The sequence below is a fragment of the Eubalaena glacialis genome, chromosome 16 (assembly GCF_028564815.1).
Source record: "Eubalaena glacialis isolate mEubGla1 chromosome 16, mEubGla1.1.hap2.+ XY, whole genome shotgun sequence".
Taxonomy (NCBI): Eukaryota; Metazoa; Chordata; class Mammalia; order Artiodactyla; family Balaenidae; genus Eubalaena; species Eubalaena glacialis.
The window spans coordinates 72,607,775-72,629,368 of record NC_083731.1 but is presented as its reverse complement, the minus strand read 5'-3'; the positions used below and the strand labels follow the sequence as shown (position 1 = coordinate 72,629,368).

The 21,594-nt window shown below is 34.0% G+C and overlaps 2 long non-coding RNA genes across 5 annotated transcripts in view; one reads left to right on the top strand and one right to left on the bottom strand.

Annotated features, from left to right (window-relative positions):
- Positions 1-3,385, bottom strand: part of LOC133076435 (uncharacterized) — a 33,543-nt gene extending 30,158 nt beyond the window's left edge. For both annotated transcript variants that reach the window (XR_009697529.1, XR_009697530.1), the window contains exon 1: positions 3,097-3,385. This is a non-coding gene — a long non-coding RNA (uncharacterized LOC133076435). The remainder of the gene's footprint in view (positions 1-3,096) is intronic.
- The window catches only part of LOC133076436 (uncharacterized), a 102,586-nt gene that overhangs the window by 34,676 nt on the left and 46,316 nt on the right, over positions 1-21,594 (top strand). For all 3 annotated transcript variants that reach the window (XR_009697532.1, XR_009697531.1, XR_009697533.1), the window contains exon 2: positions 17,183-17,249. This is a non-coding gene — a long non-coding RNA (uncharacterized LOC133076436). The remainder of the gene's footprint in view (positions 1-17,182; positions 17,250-21,594) is intronic.

Here is a 21,594-nt window from a genome sequence, read left to right as displayed (position 1 = left end):
ACCTCAAATGGTTCAGAAAAAAACTGCATATAAAGAAATATATATATGTATATATATTTGGAGAGAGAGACCTTGCAAAAGAGCACGTAAAGATATGGGTGTTCTCTGAACTATTTTTATTTTTGCAACTTTTTGTAAATTTGAAATTATTTCCAAGTAAAAAAGTTTCTTTTAAAACTAAGTCCACCTCAGAAAAACAAGACCAACAGGAAAATAAAAGCTATTTATGTAGCTTTTACACCTATGCAATTTGCATCTATGCAAATTGTTTTTAAAACATTCACCGGTGTATACTGAGTTACTGTTCAAAATGTTTTTCTTTAAGAGGCTTCATTCTTCCTTAAAAGATGAACAGACCTATAGCTTTCACAGTTTTATCTAAATAAGCTAATATGTTGAAGCCAACATTCCATCAGTCTTAGCTTACTCATCAGAAACAGCAGGAGGGAAAGAAAGCATTGAAATTACAAGACCTCTGCTCTCCACACTACCCATATTTACCATTCATTTGCTGGTGATTGCACTGCAGTTTCCAAGTAAAACCTCAAATTTTAAATTATGACTTCAGTTTTACTCTTGTGACAAGTCAAGAAGAGTATGCAGAAAAACAAACTGGGTGGGTGGAAAGGGGTGGGGGTAGGGTGATTAACTCTTCACCGTATTGAAAATGAAAGAAAGTTGACAACTTCTACCCCAGCTGAGTCCCTAAATAATTGAGTTCTTTCTTCTCATAAAGTGTGGAGTATTAAACTTCAAGGAAGGTATTCTTACTAGTTTTTTACCTGTGAATCTGATGATCTGAAGTAAAAGTACTTTTTTTTTTTTCCTTTAAAATTCAACTCGGGAATTTGCACCCCCTTGTGGTCAAACATAAAATTCTTCATTTTCAAAACATTTTTTTTCCAGTTGGGTTCAGGCTTAGGAACCAAGTTACCTGATTTTGTTTTCTCCCACATTAGTTAATCAAGAAGCTTTAATGAAGGATTGTTGGTTTATTAAATAGGATCTTAAAACAGGACTTAAATCTTCTAACAGTGACCTCTATATAAACTTTAGTATGTGGAAAATGGAGATAATAATTGCACCCACCTCATGAGTTATTATGAGGATTCAAGGAGAAAATGGATATGCATGCTTAGCTGACATATTGTAGGTACTCAATAAATGTTATTATTTATTAATATCATCATCACTTTGGAATTCTCTTGACAGAATAAATCTTAAAAGGAGACTGGATTTAAAAATTTACCAATTCATGATGTTCTAGTACAATCTTGCAAATAAATTCCCCAAATATACCACTTATCCTGACTTCACCTAGCCGATTCTCTCCACAGGTATATTTTTAAATTACAAACGATATGTACTTATCTCTAGATGATAGAAATTTGGATGGTTTTTACTTTATATTTTAGAGTGGTTTTTTCCCTTTTCCCTTTAACTTTAATAATTAGAAAAAGCAGTAAGACAATTCCATTTTCTTAGGTTACTCTTAACATCTTTATTCATCTGACAGAAATCATTACTCTATTTGGCAAAAATAATTCGTCAGGTTGATTTATCATTTTAAGGGGCTCTTGAACACAAATGCTAATTCCTAATGGCCCTAACTGTAGTTTTTTAAAATACCTCTAAAGAAACCATTTTAAAAGATCAGTGTTAATAACTGACTTACAACAATAGCTAACATTCACTAATATACCAAGTACTGTTCAAATACCTTTAATATATTAGCTCATTTACATCCTTACAACAACCGGTTGAGGTACCAGCATTAATCCTTTTACAAAAGATCAAACTTAGAAAAAGTAACTCATGCAGGGTCACAAAGCTAGTAAATAGCAGAGCTGAGCTCTAACCCAAGCAGTTTGGTTCCAGAGTCTACTCACTTAACCAGTGCACAAACGTACCATAGAGATGTAAGCCCCATACTACTCAGCCATGTTACTTCTTGATGATGTCAAATTATTAAAATCCATTCCTCTTCCAATTGTACCACAATAATGCAAACCATGCTAGCCTTCTCCCATTTCCTTACTTCTTAGCACTTCAGGCATTTTCACCTGCGTTGTCTAATTTAACCCTCACAATGATTTATGTCTGTACGCTCAGTTATCATTCATCACGCATTGTTTTACAACAAAAACTAGAAAAAAGTGTAGCAATGCCCCAGATTTTAAACTGTTGGATTCTTTAGAAAATTCATTGTAACTTGGGATCAGGAAAAAAGCAACCAGTTTTAAAATAATCTTAAAATGTAATCATTTAGAATCAATGGCAGTTGGTTTTTTTTTTTTCCATCTTAACTAGCCTGTGGCAGGTAGGATAATTCTCTCAAGCAAATGAATGATTAAAAGAGATTTTTAAAGAAGGTGTTCCAGTATTGACAACTGTATCATCATCTACTGTCTTACCATAGTGCCCAGTTTTTGACGTTGGACAGATTTGCCTAGGTCTTGTGCTTCTACTTACTAGTTATAAGACTTTGGGGCAAGTTTCTTAATCTGAGTCTCAGGTATCCTCTTGTGTAAAATAAAGATAATGCCTACTTCATAGGGCTGATGTGGGCAGTAAACATGATCATTCCGTAAAGCGTGTATTTAGCACCATGGCAGCCCGGAGTACAGTCAATATATGGTATCCAGCTATTATTACTTTACCAGTGCGTGACACAACAGAAACCCGTCTTTGCAAGATTAAGTTCCCTTACCAACCGTTTTTTTAAAAATCACCCTAAGCGATCCCAAAGACTGCCCAATAACCCATTTACCTCTCCAAAATCGACAGTATGTTTAAGAACAAGAACGCGGTGAGAGAAACTAGATTCAGTGAAAGTGCCTTCACAACAGGGAACCTAGAACCGGGCTCCAGCACACGCGCGCGCGCGCGCGCGCACACACACACACACACACACACACAGAGAGACACACACAGGTTGGGTCGCACAGCATGGTAGAGAACGGCCCGGGCTCCAGAATCTGACAGATGCGGACTCGTCCACGTGCTTGCTACCTGTGCTACCTTAGGGAAATTACTTACAAAGTCTCTGAGCCTTGGTTTCCTGGTCTGCAAACGGAGAATGATAATAGTACCTACCTCATAAAGTTGTTCTGAGGCTTAAGTGCGATAGCTCCGGTAAAGCGTTGACTTACAGCAAGAGCTGTACACACAGGCGGGTCTGTTTCAAGTACACGTGTATCCATACACACGGTCTCAGACACATTCCGTTGGAGTTTAGACAATGGCAATAAGATGTTTTTCTTTTCGCCTAAGCTGCACCCTTATTTGTTTTCCTCGAACAGTAGAATAAATGCCTATCGACTGATACGTCATCTATGGACCCTCGGGCCCACACTCCGCACGGCCCCTCCACCTCTTAGGCTGAGCATAGGAGCTGCACGCACGCGCAAGAAAAGAGGTAGAAGGGCTGCGACTGAGGAAGCGAAGGCAGAACGGCGAACACGCGATGATTCTGCGCATGTTCAAGGCGTGGGGTTGGGGTAGGAGTTTGCGCATGAGCAGGAGTGTCGGGAAAGCTAGAGTACGGAGGTTAGGAGGCGGTATTGACAGCTGTGGAGGCAGCCCGCGTTCCCGGCATGCCCCGGGGCGGCGGGGTTGGCTCTAACGAATTTGAATGAGGAGCCTCAGCGCTTTCGGCGCCATTTTCGAGTGATGCCTGATCTCATCAATCTAGCGGGAGAGACGGGATAACCTGTCGGAGAGCGTAACGCCACTAGGACTCAGCCGAAAAATTACTAAAAAAATCGCCAAAAATTACTTCGAGCAAAGGGCACTTGGTGGAGCTTCGCCAGGGTTGGCGCAGCCGGTAAGAGCCTGAAGAAGTAGCAGAGCGGGACTCGGGAGGTGGCAGTGGTGGGACCGGCAGGCGGTGGGGGGTGTAGGGAGTGGGAACTGGGTCCGCCTTCATTTTAATCGCAAAAAATGCGAGGAGGTAGGGGTTGGGGGTAATTGGGTGTCTGAGTAGGCGGCGGCGGGCAGAATGTGGCGGGAGCGCGGAGAGTCGGGGGTGTGGGGGGAGGGGAGTTGCAGTTTGAGCGGGACGCGGACGCGCTACGGCTGAGCGGCCGCCGCCCAGCGGATCTGTCAGCAGGACCCCCCGCCCGGGGCCGGGGACGGGGCGCGGCGGGGCTCGGCAGGCAGTCTCCTTGACAGGAGGAGGGGGACGAGCGCCCCCTCCCCCATTGCCGAACCGAGCAGTCTTTTATGGCAGTTTTCCCGGCCCGCTGCGGCTGTCTTCCCGTGACAAGAAACTTAAGGTCGGCGGAAAATTGAGGACCCGGAGTAGCGGGTGCCTCCCGGCCGACGTGCGGACAGTACCCTCCGCGGGACCCAGTCGTGTATATTGTCGTCTTTGATGCCAAAGCATGAGATGCCCTAGCAATGTGAGTTTTTCCACGCCGCCCTCCGGCTCTGCGCGCCTGGGTCTCGGCAGGAGTAGCACTGACCGCGTCTGGCTTTTCCAATTTGGACAAGATGGGGCGGGGGCAGGCTTTTGAGGTTTTAGCGGGCTCCTAGGAAAGATGCTGGACTTTCGCTTTTTGCTCGGGATTTTTGTCATTTGCTCTCACGGTGTCGTCCTTTCTTGGGGGGGGGGGGCGGGGATGTGTTCTTGGGTGAGATGAAAGATGGGGCTTCGACCTTGCGATTTCCTTCTCAGAGTCGCACTTTTCTGAGAAGACTTTTTACTTCTCCAGTCTTTGAAACGTGTCGCAAGGAAAAAGGCAATCTTTGAAACTGTATTGATGTTTTCCTCCCGAAAAGTCTTTACCCGAAGAACTTAACGGTAATTTTGCAATCCCCACCTTTTCTTGGGCGCTCTCTTGACTTTGAGGCGGAGGGAAAAGGGCTATTTGTCTTTCCCTTTAGTGATTTTTTTTTTCTCGTAGTTTCTACCAGTTTTTACTCGACAACTCTTGAATGATTTGAGCCAGTGACGGCTTTAACTTTAAGTAATACTTTATAGGTAGATAATGGCTTTTGTAAAATTCCTCATTAAAGATGTACCGGATCATGAATCCTTTTCTGCGCTGAAGGCACCCTAGATTAACCCTTTGCTGGTGTGATGTATTGCGTATGGGGCGCGCGACTCTGAGTTGCGAATATGCAGGAGATGATTTTTGCAGCAGCTATTCAGTTGTTCGAAAAGAGGGATAAGGCTTTCAGTCACACACTTTTTAGGACCGTCTGCCTAAAGTTTTTCCCTCTGGAATTGATGTAACGATTGATTGATTTCTTATTTCTGTAAAGATTGGGGGACCCGCCCTCACTTAGAATCTTTCCCCGAAGAGAGCAGGAGAGCGCAAAGTGATGTTTTTCAAATTGTGTCTAACGGAGCTCCCAAAACACCGAACTTGTTACCCCCTGATTGGCTGGAAGGAAGCGGGACTGGGGGGTTTGAATGTTGAACACTAGATTATAATTCTCGACTTTCCAAAAAATTATACATTTAGAAAACCACGTTATGAAACATTAAGACGGGGAGTTAAAAAAAAAAAAAAGCTGGTGTTTAGTATTTTTTCTTGCATAAAGGATTTTCGAGTGATTTTGAAATGTATATTAAAAGAAAAACCTAGAGAAGACGATTTTCGCAAAATTGTAATTCTGCTGGCTGAAATTACAAGACTTTTATATATATGCCCCTGTTCTCTATTGGTTAAAAACTGAGTTTAGGATTTAGGATTTTTTTATTCCTCTGGCAGAATTTTTTCATCTTAACCTACATGTATTTGTTAGATGCAGATTACGGGAGAATTGTTTCTTTTATTTCCATGAAAAGAAACTTCAATTTTCTTAATGTTAAGAATGAGCACATTCCACATTTTCCACCAAAATTGGATACATTTCTTAAACTTTTCACATATAATTTAAAATATATAGGTTTTGCTAATTCAGCCATTGCAATGGACTTAAAACCTTATTTGCAATAAATTTATGTTGCTTAATTTAGACAATACAGCAGGTAAGTAGCACAGGTGCGAGTGTATGATTTCATTTATAAATTCACTATGAAGAAATATATTGCATAGAACAGTGTGGATGTGTTGTGTTTTATTTGGTTAGTTTTCAGTTGTTTAATGTTGCTTGAGACAGCCGTCAATATATTTCTTTTTATTACCAAGCTTGTCATTCCGTTTAGTTGCATCTTGATAAAAGGCGGGTGTGGTTTTCAAAGAAAATCGGTAAACTCACTGATAAACAAGATAGCCGTAGACGGTTTTTTAAAGATTTTTTAATAGAAATTTATATCCGTTTATGAATAGTAATTGAAATTTTGAAACTTAGAGTTTGTATTCTCACATTAGGTCAGATGTGCATTGTGAGAAAATATTCAAATGAAAAGATCCTACGACTTTTATAAATCTCTGTAGAGCTATAAATATAATTTATATTAATAAGGGGAATAGCTGAGTTTATAAGTCATACTATTTTGTATTGCCTTCAAAACAAGAATTGGAATGACACAACCTATGTTCATTGCTTTTTTTCAAAGCTGTTTATTTTGAGTCATCTCATGAAAATTTCATAAGAGATGCTAATTATCCTCTCTATAAAATTTGCTTTAATGAAACTGTAGAAGACCCTATTTCTATTTTAAATGTAATTTTACCTAAGATACCAGAACCAGTGGGTTTTGCTTTTTCATTGTTTTGGTTTTTGTGTTTTAATTTTCATTCAAATTATTATATGACTTGGAGAGTTTTGAGGGTAGGATGGGGAAAGGCTTTAAATTCCACCAGGCTGGTTAAATTTAACCATACTTTCTTAGTGTTTTGGTTTATGGGGTTTTTTCGTTTGTTTTGGGAGGTGATAGGTGAAGGACTGTTTTGTTTAATAAGCCATTTTGAAAAGAAGTGAAGGGGTTCCTTTATTTAAAATACTACACTAAAGCTTGAGAACACACTAGCACCTAAATAAAATCCACAAGCATTCAAAATATTTTCCCTTTTATGTGGTGCTAGATAAGAGGAAGATTTTGGTTTTAGACTTGTGGGCGTGTAGGTATGAGTTCCAGCAGATGTATATTATTATATTATGTATATTATCCATATTTCTCTGCAGAAATGGATAATTCTAATTTGTTTTCTATTGTAAGGGCTAGAAAAGTCTTGTAATACCACAGGAAAACAATGGTGGGGAAAGGTGTTGCTACTGTAGCTCAGCTCTTTTTAAAGCTATGTTTACATATTGTGGGGGAGAGGGAACTAGAGAAGGTAAGGTATCAGTCTTCCTGGTAGCATTGATTTTCATTTGTTTGCCCTTCATACTATTTTATAAAAGTGCGGTTTTAGACTTTGTTTTAATGCTGTTAAGTTGTCTTAGTTGTACATTTACAAAATGTAGCCTCAGGTGTTTGTATGTAACACTGCTTTTTTCCTAATCAGATTAATAATCACTTTTAATGTTTATCTAGAGCTAAGGATGAAAATTTCAAAATACCTTTCATATTCTGGATCCCTTGTTTCATCATGCTTTGTGTGCTACATTTTTGTTTATTTTTTGTTTTGTGGAGACATATATTTTTATCTCTGCTTACTTATTAGTATGTAGTAACTGTTCAGAATGTCACTAAATAACTTCAATCCAGAAATATTAGTCGGTTGATTTGGTTTACAAAAAGAAAAAAAAAATGCCCAGCGACTGTATTAGAGATTTCTTCTACAGGATACATAAGCTTTCTCCAATTAAAAACATCAGAGTATAAATTTACACACGATTTTGAAATTTTTTTCTATAAAAATTTGTCTCTCATTTTAAAATATTACTGGGCTAAAATTGGCTCTTGTCTTTTTTTCCTTTTGTTTAATGAAGCTTAATAATCTTCACTGATTTCTTTTTAACCCTTTTTTAGAAGAAACAGATTACTGGTCTGATTATAACTAGAAAACACATCTTAGAAAGAATTGTCAGAGTATTACTATACATGTTGTTTTGTTTTGTTTTGTTTTAATTCAGAAAACTTAGAAACATTGTGTGCCAGGCAACTAATTTTGGCATGTAATTAGAATTCAAACTATGACTTGCTGAAATTTGGTAGCTCCAAATCTCTTAAGGAAATCAGTAATAAACTACCACTTTCTTTGAAATAAGTGTCGAAAATGAGATTAAGCTGCTTTTGCATTTAATTTTTACAAGTGACAGTAGTAGAACTTTAAAGTCTCGATTGTCTTAATATTATAGGAGTAACATCAGTTGTAGAATGTCACATTACTAATATGTGTTTATATATTTTTCTGATTATTTGCATGAACAAATGACTGTAGAGCCTTCCTAGAAATATTGCTTTCTGGTAGGGAAATGATTTTCTCTTGCCTTTTTTTTTTCATTTGCCTGTCTTAAAGATACTTTAAAGGATCTTTCTTTTAGAAAGGCAAGTTTAAAGTATTGGAAATATATAAAAGTATTAAATATATATATGAATTATATTCTTAATATTTTTTATCAAATTATGAGAAGTTAAATACACTTTTGTTTAATCCTGTCATATTTCACTAAAGAATCTTTGCACTGGAAAGACTTGTCGTGGGTTCTGAGTGTAAAAAGCTGTATTTTGTAATAGATTTGAGATTTGAATTTTAATATTTCAAGGTTTTCTTAACATCTTTTTTATCATACACATTTGATTTAGTATTTTTCTTCTATCTGAACCTCTTTTGTTCTTTATTATCTAGTATTTTTTGTTTCCCTACTATTTAAAAACAACACTTGGCATGGAGTACATATTGGTTTCTTCTGTTATCCTGTGATTTTTTTTAATTAAGATATCTTCCTTTACTGTATGCTCACATATAGAAAACTGTCTATATCTTTTGAGGAAGACTATGTACAATTATTCTAATTTTTTTAAATGTCATGGTTTCAGGATTAGTGTTTGTGAGTTATATGTGTGTGTTTTTTGTTATTAAACAATCAGATATTTGGCTGCAGAGGAATAAAGGGTTATTTTATTTTAAATAAAAATGGAAAACTCAGAGCATTGTGGTTCACATATAGTACATTATAAACCTGTGGTAATTTAACAATTTAATATTTTTATATAGTTGATTGCCACTAAATTATTAAGATTCAGGTGAAACAAATGAAAACACCCTTACATACATTTAGTTACACCACCTCTACTTGGACACATTAAAAAAACCAGTGGCCCGATACTCATCCATTTATTACTTATAAATATTTTAATTTGTTTTAAAAGTAATTTCTAAGTTTTGTTCTGTTAGACTGTAATGTCTTAAAACGTTTGGAAATATCAGTATTATTATTCACTCAGGCTTGGCAAAAGACTGAAGTTGAAAATGATGGTAATTTCTGTCACCATTAAAACATACGATAATTTGGGGAGAAAGGTATTTAAAAATTTGTCTCTATCCCTTTGAGTAACTTCTTAAACTGTGGATTTTATGAGTTTTAGAGGCACAAACAAACTATATTTCTGTTTTCCTTATGGAGTCCCCTTTACCAGTCCTCTGACAACTACCTACATAAACACACACACTCATCTACACTGCTTTCAAAATGAATGCTCTAAAGAGAAATGAAAGCAGAAACATATTAATCTGATTTGTTTGAAGAGGCTTCGGATGATAAAGCATATCACAGGTGTTTCTAATCAAGATATTTCTATTTTTAAAACATTATTTTCAAGTTAGGGTTTCTTTGAATATAGGCAAGATTGGGGTCGTTTTGAAGATCTTACTTCTGTGTTCAGGGATCCACTGTGAAACTGCAGGAGGCGGAAATCTGTTGAGTGTCTTCATGCTATAATACATGACATTTTTATTGCAGGTTTTGACCTTTAGGAGAGAGCCAATTCTGGAGAACAACCTAACTTCTTTGATTGAACATTCACATAATGCATTGGAACATGATAGGAGGTTAAGGTATACTAAAGAATTTTAAAAGCATACAATTTTATATCTTTGCAGTATAATTGAGCTAGACAATTGGTAAAGCCAGAACATTTTGGTGAGCTAAAATCAATATTTACTAATAGACAGAAATCATCCAGCGAAGCGGCCACAGTTGAGTTCTCTTGATTTATTAAAACTTCAGATTTTTTTTTTCGTATAATTGATGTTCTTATCATCTTGTATTAGGTCCAACTCCAAATGAATTTATTTATTCTAAAAATAAGTGTATATATAATGATCTTTCTTTTTTTTTCTTAAGGTTGTTATTACAGTGTTACATGTAAAAGACTTAAATAGTGGATTTTTCATATTATAAAATGGAAGGTTTAAATCAAATGGAATTTGGTGTTTCGCTCTTTGACAGGTATAGTGGTAGATAGACCCTACAAAATCAGATAAGATTAATGAGAATATTTTAAGAGAATTTAAAGTATTCCAAGGACTGTCCTAACCAAAAGTGGCAATTTGGTTGAAACTGAAAAACCCACTTTCTTAAGCAGAAACTAGCATCTTACTCATAGGTACTCTGAGTAAAATATTTAAATTGTTCATATCAAAAGTTGCAAACTCTTTAAAAATAAACTGTAGAATTCCAGAACTTCCAGTGACTTTGGTCTTTACCTCCAAAATACTTTATCACAGAACCACTTTTCCAGCATGTTTATTTGCTTTGAAATAAAATTTATTTTATAGTTTTAGTTGAAGTTTTCAGATACTTAGCTGATAAAAATTTTGGCTGTTTTCTAAATTGTAATCTGGTATAGTGAAAATTCATTGAACAGTATTACTAAGTATTGGTTAAGTTTTGATTAGTAAAGTATAAATTACATGAAACACTAACCATAATATGTTTTTTAAAACACTATTTGCTAAATAAAGTGAGGTTTACTAAAAGATAACATAATTTTTTCTTTAAATTTTTTTTCACCTAAAAATATTTACTTTATATACTTAAGATATAGGAAATCACAAAGGTTTGTTTTCATAAGAAGAGTGTAATCTTAGTCTTTAAGAGTGAAGTGTATTTATCACCATGGTCATAGAACTGCTTTTATCTTTAAAGAATGTTAAAAAAAATTTTTAAGTAAACTCTCAGATGCATGTTTAAGAATGTGTTTGAACATTGAAATACATATCAAAATACTTTAAAAATCAGATATTTCTGTTTTATTAGATATTAGGTGATCCAGGAATGTGAATCCGTTGACAGTTAAGGTTAAGTAAAACGTTAAAATTTAATAGAAATCAGTTTGATATAAGGGTGGAGTTCAGATATTGGTGTCATTATACTGTAAGGTGCTTGTTTGAGATAAATACAAGGTATAGAAAGTCTTCATAACTTTGATTTGAGAATGTTATAAAAAAGCAGCTTAGTTTGGATAGGATGAAAATGAATACAGTTTTTGCCCTTTAACTTAACCAGTGTTTCCTAGGTTAGAGAACATTAAGATGAAAAGTGAAAAATCCAATTTCTGGGTATCTGGGGGGGAAAAAATCCAGGTTCAGTTTATCACTTTCAATTCAGATATCTTTATACACAGTCTTAATGAGTTAAATGGGGAAAGAGAGACAGCTTTTGAATTTATATTGTGGAAAAGATATAAATTAGAGTTGTTCCTGATTTAGAGAGTTTATGATTTGTGATCTCTGAAGTTGTCAAAACTTATTGTTTAGACACAAGTATTTAGCATCATGAAATTGCCCCATCGATAGCTTATAAACTTCCAAATTTTTAGCTTAGTGAGTAATTTAACATCTAAAAGAGTTGGTGTAGATATTAACAGTTTTCTTCTATTTGGTCAGTTCTTACAGAGTAAGAAACTTGAACCTAATTAGTAGTATGTGTTATTTTAGGAGACAGGTTAATAAGGGCTTTTACTGCTACATGTGATTGGCTGTCCCTTAAAGGACATTTTGTAAGGATTTTGGCTGTTTTTAATTTACAAACCTGATTATCTAACTAAGCCTTAACATGTAGTTCATTATAACAGAATTTGGGGGAAAGGATTTATTGTGTTATATTTTTTACAGTGATAGATTTCTATCTTATTTGTGCAATATTTGTATTTTTGGATAAGTGCATTTTCAGGGTTAAATAATGTTTATTTTCAGGAAAATTCTTAATTGTTCCCAAAATACAGTTACACTGTCAGTGTTCTAGTTTTATTGAAATAGTTATCCTTAGGGGGAGAAGAATATTTGGATAAACTAGAATAGAGGTAATTTAACATATCTGCGTATGAAGGGACTTGAAATTATTCATATTTATCGTTGATGTATAGTGCTAGTATATAAGGACAACCTATATTTTAAGCAGTTTGTCAGCTATAAAAATTTTCTTTGAGGTTTTATGGTGTTGCTGAGGATTCATTAAAGAGTAGATACAATTTCTTAATGAAAAAATTTTAAATGTTTATTTGAGGCAGTTTTGTACATGTGTGTATTTTATGTTTTCTTTTTCTGACTAGCAAATAGATCCTTAATCTGTTTCAGTTTTCTTCAGATAAGACGTAATGCATCAGAATTGTATTGTCTGATAAGCATTTTCAAAAGGCAATATTTAATTAATGTCAGGACTTAGTTTTTTTATTTAATATCATTTTGAAGTAGAATTTCAGTTCTCAGCACCACAAACCACACTTTTGATATTTCATTAACATATGTGATTTGGCTTAGTTTTACTTTCCTATTTTCATGGTTAGAGTCACTTGGAAGAGAAACATGCAGCCTGATTCAAATGTAGTTGCTGAGACTGATTAATTGATTGGTTAATTGTTTATTAATTTATTACTATTTGTAAATGTCTTAATTTTTAAAAATCTTTCTTTGATATTTGCTGTTACTCTTTTTTATTGGATAGCTTTCATAATAAACAAATATATTTAGTAATTTTGTTATCCTGTGATCCTCAGATTTTTTTTTAATTTTTATTATTAACATTGTTTGTTATGAGCCGCTGCTAAGCAGAAAAGTGACTTTTTCAATTTTGATAAAAATTAAAGATTGGGGTTTTTTAACAAAATATTATCTGAATTGTAAATATTACTACATTTTATACTTTTATTTATCTCAAACCTAGCCTTCTTGACTAGCTATTTAAGTTTATCAGCCTATTCTTGCATTTAAAAAATAATTTACAGATTTCCTAATTTTTCTGACTTTTTAAATATTTTTCAGAATCAAAAATACTTAAAATGTTAAAAATAAGAATTTCTTTTAAATTTAAAGTTATAAGTCTGTAAATAGAGTCATTTAAGTTTAAAGATAATTTGACAGAACAAATATTTCTATTTCTGTTAGTCATCAATTGATACGTACTTACTAAGTTTTTAGCTTTGTATTACACATTCATAGTAGGTTAATTACATGTGGAAATTTTTTTTAATAGCTGGAACTTTTGTAAAAACTTTATGGGCTAAAATCTTACTTATTTGCTAATAGTGTCTGATGTCAAACATATATTGGTGATTAGATATGTGGAACCTGGGAGACTGGAGCTCTTTATTAAGCATAATATAATTTCATTTCTTGATTAAAGTTTAGATGCTTTCTTATTTTCCAGAAGAATGGCTAGGGAAGATAGTCTTTATGAATTCACCCTGAACCTGGTTAAAACTCTTCTGAGAATTTTGATAATTGAGCAGTTAAATCTAAACTAGGAGCTGAAGTGTCATTACATGTGTCATTAATTTTTTTCCTTAGATACATTACAGGTTCCATTTCTAATCAAAACATCAATTTTGTCTTTTCTTCTCTCTCCATCCCACTTTTTAAAGAAAAAATTCCTTCTTAACTAATTTTATCATGTAATGAGAAAAGCAGACTTACTAGGTAGGTTGAGCTGAGCCAATTTTTTCCTCTGTGTGTTAGTTGCATATGCTTTTCTCAGCTTGCTGCTTCAGTGGCAGCAACAGTGAATAAACAAGTATCACCACAGCCCTTGTTCTTGCTCTTTACAGTTGGGAGCAGGGTCTGAGAGATTGCTGCTGCTTGTCAGCTATTGTACAGAATAGCATCAATATGCAATAATGGTGGCCAACAGAGCCTGCACCCACCAGCTTTTACAGACCAAGTGAGAGAGGCCAAACTGTCAGTGTAATCCATATATAGTATAATGAATACATTCTTTGACAAAAAGGTATTTTATTCCCAAAGCAGCTTAAAGAGAACAGTAGATGCTTATAGTTTTTAGACTTTTACTGTTTTTTACTATTTACTCTGGTTTTAGTTCATTTAATTTTTATTCGGTTAATTCCATCTGTTTGAATGGAAAACTTTCTTGATTCTGAAAGTATTTATGGTATGTTTCATGCTTTGGTAGGCTAGAATAAATTATTAATAGTTGCTGATAACACAAGTTAGGTAGTACACTTGAGGAAAGAAAAGTTGACTATGGCCACATAGGAGTGTTTCTTTCACTTTGGGACCATATGCTAAGCCCCATATTATATTTATTTTATAGCCCAGTCTAAACAAGGCCAAATTTTTGTTGATTTCACTGTAACTAAAAAGAACAACACCCTGTACTACTTGATATTGTGTATAAAGACAAAGCGGGCTGCAGGTGAAAGTGCGTAAGTCTTTACTTTTTCTCACTATTAAAATAATGTCTTATATCTGAACTTTGTATATGGGAAGTTCAGATTGTTCTAAATCTTTTGGAAATAGAACTCTGTAATTTCAAATAGTATAAAAGAATGTTTTTGATTTTTAATGATTTGAATTTGCACATATGTGCATAACCTAAATACTATCTGTATATTTTTCTCCTCTTTTGTATCCAAATTCCAATAGGTTGTAATTAAAGGGAAGTGAATATTGGATTTCTGTTACAATTCTGATTTCATTTGTAGCATTCTTGGTGGAAAACTACAAATGGTGTTTTTAGTGTGTAAGCCTAATGCCCCATCTTAAAGTCCAACATTTACAATAGCATTCTTTTAAAAAGGTAACCATGGGGTGTTCTGTTGGTTGGTTGGTTGGTGTGGGTTTTTTTTCCCTGATACTACAGTGTGTTTTCATTAATATGTTGATGTAATTTAACAGATAACATATTAATTACTGTTACCTACCCTTAACCAAAAAAGTGAGTTACATAATGCTTTATATTGAAAATACCTTGTTTTTACTACTAATTACTGTGTAAAGTATCTGTGGACCACCTGTACCAGAATAACCTAGAATAAAGCATTTTTCCAGATGTGCTGAATCAGAATCTCTGGAGCTGGACTTAGGAATTTGTGTTTTTTATAAGCACTGAGTTTTTTTTTTTTTTTAGAAGCACCACATGTGAGAACACTGCCCAAAATGAATTGGGGAAGGATTCTTCACACTAATAAACCATTTACATTTTCTGCTTTTTTTTTTTCCTCTAAGCTCAGTAACTAATTATGAATCTTATCATTTCTAACACAGTAGCTCTAGATTAAGTCTTGCTATTTCTTCAGTCATATGAAGAAAACCTACCTATATTATGAGAGCTTATTTTTGTTCAAGTACCTTGGACCAAATTTTAAGTATTTGTTTGGAACATTTAGTATACCTCTATTTCACCTGAACTTGATGAAAACAGAGGGAATTGATCACTTAAGAATTTTTTAAATTTTCAATTAGATAGTAGCTATTCATCTTAAATGTACCTCTAAATATGTATTGGAGAAAATACAGAAAGGAGAACTTTTCATATGCTGCTTGTGAGAGCATTTGGCAACATCCTACTAAAGTTGAAGATATACATAGGCTTTAACTCAACAATTCCATTCCTAGATGTTTTAGATAAACTAACACATTTGTAGTAACGTCTTATTTATTTTTACTTTTAATAGGAAAAAATTGAAAGCAATGTAAATGTTAAGTAACAGGAGAATGGCAAATTTGTGACATAGTTGTGTGATAAAAAATGTTTATTATACAGCTATTAAAATGAGAGCTATGTGTATCATCACAGATGAATGTCTTCAGCAAACAAAAAAAAGTTGCAGAAGATTAGATACAGTATGATAACATTATATGAAGCTTGAAAGCAATGATACATATTGTTTTAAATACTTGAATTTGTAATAATAGTGTAAAAAGATGCAAAGGAATTAAATACCACATTCAGGATTGTGATTATGTCTTAGGAGAGAGGGGAATGGGATCCAAGGTATGGTACAAAAGGAACTCAACTATATGTGTAGTCTTTTTTTCTTTAAAAAAAAAAAAATAGTAAATAAAAGCAAAGTAAGTATGACAGAATATTAGAATTCAATACAGCTGCATTGGAGGGCCAGGGGTAGGATGTGGGGATTCATTTTACTATTCTCTTGATTTTTCTGTGGATTTGAAATATTTATTTTTCAAATAAGTTTTTAAAATTTACTGTCCTTTTTGGTGAAGATATTCTACAATAAGATATACACTTGGAATACTCCATTAAGGGCATGGATTGGATTTATTCTATTCTATGTCTTGTAGTAAGTGCTTAACTGTTAGTTGGTGTACGAACTACAACTTATAATCATGGCCCACAGAAATCAAACATTCTAACCAACTTAAGTTGCTAGGATATTTTTAAATTTTAAATAAATTCTTTTATTTTTGAAGATGAGCCATACTGTTTCCTTCCTTTGCATACTGGTTTTTAATCCTTCCTACTCTTATAAGTAAAGGACAACCATGGAAATAGTTTCTCTTTTTTTATCACTACTCTTTCATTTACTCTTTAATTCAGGCAATTTCATGACTGTGTTTTCTTTTCTTTTGGCCATAGATCATAGCATACTGTTTTCAGAAATTTCTTCATGCATTTTAAGCTCCAACTTAAGCTTTGTATTTATACTGTATTACAGTAGAATTCTTGGAATTGGGCAGTATACGGATTTGTAGATTTCATGTGTATGTGTGTGAGAGAAAGAGAAAGAGATTGGTCAATGTTGAGGTATGATACTGAATTTATCTTAAAATATCTGCAATTATATGATGTCTTCCAGAAGCCTCAGTGTGCTCCAAGTTAGATATTGAAGTGTGAGTTTTATTTACACTTACATATTTGACTTTTAAACTTCAAGAGGGTGATAGTAATAGAAAAGTGAATTTAAAAAATTAATGATAGTACTCTGTACTGAAATATATAAATGCTGCGGCTAGGTATTTCTAATCTGTGATTGTTCAGTGCTGTATAAGGATCAAAAAACAATGATTGTCAGTTGAAAATTGTCTAACTTATATAATGTGATCAAATTTTTTAAGTCTTCCCTCTTATTTTTTCCTAGGTGAATAACAACAAAATGAAGACCATAATAAAACAAGCCCCCTACTTAGCCCTGCAATTCTTACCTTGTAAGTATTAACTCACAGTCCCCCTGCCATTGCTGTAAAAAGTTACTGTTTGGTGTCATATTTTGCTATATTTCTGAATTTTTTTTCTGCCATCCTAGAATGACAACTTTCTAACCTCCCCTGACCCCCAAACACATTGAAGTTCGATGTTAATTTAGTCCATTTTAGAGCAAAAATAATGTCATTGCCTTGGGTAAGTTTTCTGTTTTGGAAAGGATTTTACAGCCAGGCCCTATCATCTCTAAATCTGAGAATCATAATTTTAAACCCTTTTCCTTCAAAGGAATTTACAAATAAGTAGTGGTCTTTTCATCATTATTCAGATTTATTGACAGTTATTTTATGGTTTTATAAAGTGGAAGTGTCCCCTCCACTGGAGAAATAATTTTTTTCATTTATCTGTTTTTACATTTTCCTAGATTACACTTCTGACTTCTTTGTGACGTGCTTAAAATTTAGCTGTTAAACTTCAAGAGGTGGGAAAAACAGGAAGGCAATCCCTTTTCCTTCCTTTTATATATATACATGCACACCTCTTAGAATAAGAAACATTTTTACCCTGATTCATTTTACTTTTGAGAAACTTGTAAATGCTAAGGGAATAATTCTAATAGGTTAGCTGAAATTAATATCATACCCGTAGAAAAACTGTCAAAAACAAGGTTATGGTAAATGCACAAGATACTTATTTCCCTAAATTTGAGACCCTAAAATCAGTTACCAAAAAGATTCATTTCCATGTATTCCTTCAGCTAATTTTACATCTCTGAATAAAAGAAACTCAACTGCTACTCTTTCTGTTCTCGATATTGAGGGATGGCCCTGTTTAAATGAAAACTAGTGCTTCAGGTGCTTCTCTTACATTACCTCATACCATTGCATTAGTGACCCAGTAATAATGTGTATTATTATTAAATAATGTGTGTGTGTCAAGGAGTGACTTTATGATCATAGACCAGCCATTGAGCTCAATTAAGTAGTTTTTAGGGTGTGAATCAATTAAATATTGAAAATTTGTAGTAATGAGCCCGTTTGAAGAATAGTAACCAAATGCCACAGATCACTTCTTTTTATAATTTTTTCCCTTTCTATTTTTGTCTCTGGAAAACTAGAATGGAAACATTTGCAAATCCCCAAAGAATCCTATATAATCCAGGCTTGGCTTTCTTAATTGGTCCCTTGGAAGCCAGCTCAGCTTTTCTTCAACTTAAATCTTAGAAAAAGAAATCTTTTCAATTGGTATTGCAGTCGTACTGTAGACTGGAGGGGCAGTCCACTTTTCAAAAAGAAATAGGTATCATTAATTTCCAACAGATTTATAAGTACAGATAACATCACATTCTTAAGCTCATTTCATCTCCTTTATAAATTTCTAAGCAAGCAGCCTTGCTTGGATACTCTCCAGTATCTTTTAAAATAGGTCATTTGCGGTATTCCATAGTTGAAATGCTTACTCTTGTCTCTTCTATGTAATATGCCTGGAGTTACTTTTAACCTTAGATACTAGAATAGCGTTGTTTCCAATTAAACAATACCCAGAAGAATAGGCACATAGTGACAGTGGTCATTGATTCTTCATGATTGTGTGTGTATTCCGTCTTTCTCTCTTTTATGTTTATTTTACGCTATTGTTTCTTTCTTTCTTTTTTAAATATTTATTTATTTATTTGTTTGTTTATTTGGCTGTGTCGGGTCTTAGTTGCGGCACACGGGATCTTCGTTGAGGCATGTGGGATCTTTCGTTGCGATGCATGGGCTCTTCGTTATGGCGCGTGGGCTTCTCTCTAGTTGTGGTATGCGGGTTTTCTCTTCAGTTGTGGCACTCAGGCTCCAGAGTATGTGGGCTCTGTAGTTTTGCGGCACGCAGGCTCTCTAGTTGAGGCCCGCAAGCTCAGTAGTTGTGGCACACGGGCTTAGTTGCCCCACGGCATGTGGCATCTTAGTTTCCCGACCAGGGATCGAACCTGCACCCCCTGCATTGGAAGGTGGATTCTTTTACCACTGGACCACCAGGGAAGTCCCCATTGTTTTTTTAAGATAGGGATTTTTTTGAACTACTCACTTGTGGAATATGGATGTTCCAGAAATTGTGGAGTATTAGTGTTCCATATGTTTGATACTGTAAAAATTAAATAATGATAGTGTTTTTGATTCATTTTTACAAATTGAGTAGAGATGAAATATTTTTCAAGTTTGTTTTTCAATTTTAAGCTCTTAAACTTTTGTTGCTTAACATAAAACATTCAGAAATAGTCACATTTCTTCCTACTTTTTCTTTTTTGAGCTATGTTTTTTGATTTTTATATATTTCTGTTATGTGAATTTAAAATAAATTAATGTATCATTTGGTGCTAAATAAAATAACATCTTTAGGTTCATTGTCAGCAGTTAATATCATTGCTTCTGTCTCTAATCTAGAACAACAAAAATTTTAAGAGATTGACTTTGTAAATAGGAAACAAAAGATAAAGCAGAAAATTCATTATTCAATGCTGTCAATGTTAGTAGTCCTGTAAACAAAAGTGATGGAGATAAATTACCTTGTAATTCAGGAGACTTATTAAATTTGCCTGCTATCCAAGAGATAAGCTAGTGAAAAGAAATGACAACTATTTCTCACCTAGGACTGGTTATCGTTTTTAGAAATGTTATCAAGTTAGCCATAGAATAGCAATGGCATGTAATTATACCATTATAGAAAATATTGTCAGTTCTTGAATTATAAATAGTGTAAATGTAGGATTGACTGAAAGTACTGGAAATAAAACCAGAATGTTGTAATCAGTAGGGCAGTAAGCAATCAATATGGCAAATGATATAAAATCTGTTGTGTTTTCAATGAAAATGTAATGCTTTTTTTATGAGTCCCTAGATGTAGCTGAAATTTCTCCTATTTTTAATTTATTTGTGATGGAAATTTACTGGTGTAAATTACTGTCTACCTATGCCATCCATGGGGAAATTTTAATTATCTTGAATAATTTTATAATGTGAATGTTTCTGAGAGAAAGACGTGTGCCAAAAGAGAAAAAAACAAATTGCTTTTTTGGCACTTGGATTAGTAAAGGGTGTTATAATCCAAAGCAGAAAATTTTATAAGGATGCTAGGTATTGTCAGCATTTGGTGGTAAAGAAGGATTTGCAAACTTAATAACATCATCAATTGATATTAATTTAGTAAACATATCATATCTAAGCTCTTAAAGCTGTATATTGTTTTACAGTTTGTGAACATAGAGCAAGTTGACAATATGCAACAGCCATTTTTCAGTCATTGTTCAAATAACAGCTATTTTTGAGAAGTAGACAATGCTTAATCAAATGCCAGGTGTTCCTGTCCTCAAAATTTTATATATTTGACACATGTATGTTTAAGAGAACGAGTTAAATTTGAGCTTTAATGTTTAAGGCAGTGCTGTGTTTCTGATCTCACCAGAATTATAGCTATAAAATTTGAATTTTAATGCCAAAACTATAGAAAGGGAATGAATTCACTGTTTTCCCACCCTGAACAACTTCTCAGTTCAAGATGGGTGATTCAAAGAAGAATAATAGAAAACTTACTATTTGTGAACTTACTTTGCATATTTTCTTAGGAAATGAAAACAAGGCAGAATTTAATAGCACAGGCCTTGATTTAAATAGGAAATGAATATACAAATATAATGAACTCTAGTATGATAAGGATTTCAAGTTCTAAGCATAAGTACAGTAGGTAACATCCCAGACTATTCTCTGCAGTCTTGCCCTTTGCCTATTTGTCTGAAATTTGAGTCTTCAAAATTATCTCCCTGTAAAAACAGGAATAAATTGAATGCAGATTGACATAAACATATATCCACTTGTCAGCAGTCACACCTGACTTTTTGCCTAGACTGTCAGTTTCACTCTTCCTGTTATATCCAGTAAGTTTATTAAAATTTTTTTCAGTTTTGTTTTCCTTAATTTGGCTCTACAAGCTGTTTCTTATGCCTCTGGAATTTGGTGCCCTGTAGTCAGAACTTAAAATTGGCAGTTTGTCCTCCAAATCCTTAACAAGACAGCTTAGTAAAATACACTGAATTTTTCTAAAAGTCAATTTTTAAAGTGATCTGTATTCATTTTATTTTAGCCCTCAGAATATAAGAATTAGAACCATAATAAATAGACTTTTTCCTTAGTGTTATAAATTGTATTTATGTCATTAATAACTCATAGAAAATAAAATTCTTGTAAGAGAGCAGGTTTCAGTTTAGCATACAACTTAATTTTGGGCCCTAGATTTATCTGCTAAAAATAGTTTTTGTATCTTTTCTCTAAGCTAAACATACCAAAGTCCTTCCACTGGTTCTCACAATATGAATTC